The following is a 3,228-nucleotide window of genomic DNA, read 5'->3' as shown; positions in this document are numbered from 1 at the left end:
ACACCCATAAATAATGCTTTGAAGGGCCCATGGAAGGCTGTCAGTTGTGATGCTAATCAACACAAACTGACACGTTTGGCTATACCGTTGAATAGATTGTCATCTCTTCTAGAGACTTGCAATATTTTAATTACAGACACAAGTCCTATTCTTGATTCTTGATTGAGTCAGTTGCCTGGAGGTATTCACCATTCAAGTGATTAATCTCCATAGTCCATACCTGAAGTGCTAAGAGTGAGTCAACACCTTCATCTAGGGTCGAAAAGAATAGGCTAAGTCCATGGCCAGCTTCAGCTCGTTATGTAAACAAACGCGTAGAGAAAAGCTCTTGACCAAACAAAGATTTAAAGAGCAGATAGACAGATAAAGGAAAGAACTCAGCTCCGCTTCGGAAATGGTGAATAGAAGAGAGAGACTGACTGAGATAAAAGCACTTGAGCCGCGCGCACGCACGCACGCACACGCACACACACACACACACACACACACACACACACACGGCCGCACTGTGTATTCTTATTCTTATTTTAGATTTTTTATTGCCTAAATGTTTAGGCTGTTGTGAGCGATCTGTGGTGCTGAATTTCCCCCGGGATCAATAAAGTACTTCAATTAAATTCTATTATATTATATTACACACACACGCGCACGCGCACGCACACACGTGCACCCACGCACGCACGCACGCACACACACACACACACACGCCACTGCGCAGCATTATTGCGAACACCCTCAGGAGGAGGAACCTAAAAATGTGGTCATTTACTTAACATCACCTCCCCACCTCCGCTAAAGCAAACACTCACACTGAAGGTGCAGCGAGGAGGGATCATCGTCTGACTTGTCTGCAGAAAGCTGTCAGCTGGCTCGGGTTCGACGATAAACAACAACTCAAGTCAAAAACTAGGAGCGAACATTAAAAATAGCAGGCGATTACTTTGACGAGTTATGAGCGAAGGGCTGCGTCTTCGATCTCGCTTGAACACTGCTGGTCGCGATCCTCAGTAGAGTTGTTTGCAAGGACACTTCAGCGTCTGTGGAGTCGCTGTTGGGCATGGAGAGGAGAGACACTTGTTTTGAATGACAATCGGAGTTCCCCCATCTCCTTCAATCTGAATAATGGTAAGTGAGATATCCTCGGTTACACCTTATCTCTTTGCAATACGGATTTATCTTGTCTTAGTCTAGATTACTTGCAAACGTGTGTCAACTAACTGTAACTTTAAGTTAAACAGTCTTTCATGTGCATGTACTCACTGCAATTATCAATATTCTTAAAGTTTCTATTAACATGCTATACTTCTTATTATGCTATTATTCTTAGAAATGGGTAGTAGGACACGTATTTTTATTTAAACGAACTTCTTGCTTGCAATGCTTGATGAATAGTTGACCTGCTGACCTTTAGGCTTAACTTTATTTTAGAATAGTTGAGAATTGCAGTTTAATTGAGTCAAATGTCACCCCAACTTCAAAATGCTCAGTATAACCATACATGTATCCTCATAATCTGCTTTATTACTTGCAATTATCTCAAATCTAAATAATAATAATGATAATAATAACAATAATAATAATGATAATAATAACAAATGTAACTAGTAAAATAATCATATAGCCTGTATAGATAACCCAAGCTTAAAATAAATGCACCCTAATTACTGTATTTTTGATACATTATTTGAAATGCCAGTGTGCAGTAAGAAAAAAATACACTCATCTGATTCAATATAAATATTGCCAAGTTATATTATGCGGATGGGGTTAGTTTTTGTAAAGCAAAAGTAGCAAATAAAAAAGAAAACACTACATTGATGTTTGTTAAACAGTCTGGTTCTTTCAACGCATAATAACAGGCTATCTATCTACAGGCATGAGCATTTTCCAGTATTACAGAAATATTTACTTTTCAATTATCTTATGTTTCTGAATATGGATTTTTGTTATTAAATAAGAGTATAAACCCGCAAATGTCACGACACTGGTTGTATTTTCCTAACAGATATTTTCTGAAGGTCCTGTTATCACTCTTTCATGTTAAGCGGTCATATCGTCATTACTACTTCATATAAGATGTCATAGTAGAGTTAGAAGAGATAGACAAACAAATGTGTTATGTGTCCCTGGTTTGTATACTATATTATATGTGTTTATTCATAAAGTGTGTGAAAGGGCAGCGCATTTGGGACTTTGCCTTTTGGAGCTACCTTTTAGTTTGAGGCCTTTTGTTTTTCTTACTGATGGTGGTTGAATCCCTGCAACACTTTTCCTTGGCTTAAGTACAGAAGATTACACCTAAATCACTGCCACCCCTCAGCAGCCAGGGACCTAATTAAGTAATTTAAGGGAGCCATGCTAAGCATTTTTCAAAGGCCGGTATTCATATTTTTCAAGGACCCCTTCATGGCTCCAGTCTAGAAACCAACCCCTATGTTTTGCCAGCCATTCAAATCACCTTTAAACACTCATATGTCACATATGCCCAGAGCTGGAGGAGCAAGGCTGAATCTCTCTCTCTCTCTCTCTCTCTCTCTCTCTCTCTCTCTCTCTCTCTCTCTCTCTCTCTCTCTCTCTCTCTCTACCCCAATTCTTAAGGAATAACAACATCAATTTAGCTAGTTGAGGGAGTGAGGACAGTATAATAATAATAATAATAATCATATTCTGATATATTATAGTCTTATGTGGGTGCATTTAGTCATACTCTTTCGAATATCAGTGCAGGGTGTGGATTTTCATACCAAATTAATGAATTCACAAATTGTAATTTTTTGTTTATTTAATTTAGAATTCCACAATCAATCAAATTGTACTTTTTACATTTGTCTTTTGGATACACTTCACACTGCCGCCATGGTTCTCATGTTATTTCATCTCTATTATTGTCATTACTGATGCAAGGCAGAGAGGCAGCATTCCTCCATTTTGAAACTTAACAGCTACACCAAAATGTGTTTCCCATATACAAAGTTGTGAAAAAAAAGTGTCATACTTATTTCCAGCCGTCTTAAACAGAAATTGGACATATATCTCTCGTTGTCAGTGTCAATTACCTGAAATAAACCTGTAGGGGTAGCCAGCCAAATGGTCTATTATTATGTTGGATAGCTGCATATCATATTCAGGTCTGTGAAACACTGTAAATCTTCATAAATCTCCTCTATACCTGTATTATAAGTAACCCCCACAAATAAGGTTTGGGAGGTTGGTGGGGGGTGGAAAGGA

The 3,228-nt window shown here is 38.4% G+C and overlaps 1 protein-coding gene across 4 annotated transcripts in view; it reads left to right on the top strand.

Moving 5' to 3' along the window:
• Positions 1 to 815: 815 nt before the first annotated feature.
• Positions 816 to 3,228, top strand: part of eya2 (EYA transcriptional coactivator and phosphatase 2) — a 50,031-nt gene continuing 47,618 nt past the window's right edge. For all 4 annotated transcript variants that reach the window (XM_084317185.1, XM_084317183.1, XM_084317184.1 and 1 more), the window contains exon 1: positions 816 to 1,125. The gene's annotated coding sequence lies outside the window, so the exon portion shown is untranslated. The remainder of the gene's footprint in view (positions 1,126 to 3,228) is intronic.

Source organism: Notolepis coatsorum (genome assembly GCF_963971535.1).
Source record: "Notolepis coatsorum genome assembly, chromosome: 6".
NCBI lineage: Eukaryota > Metazoa > Chordata > Actinopteri > Aulopiformes > Paralepididae > Notolepis > Notolepis coatsorum.
The sequence above is the reverse complement of the archived record's forward strand: the minus strand, read 5'-3'. Positions and strand labels throughout refer to the sequence as shown.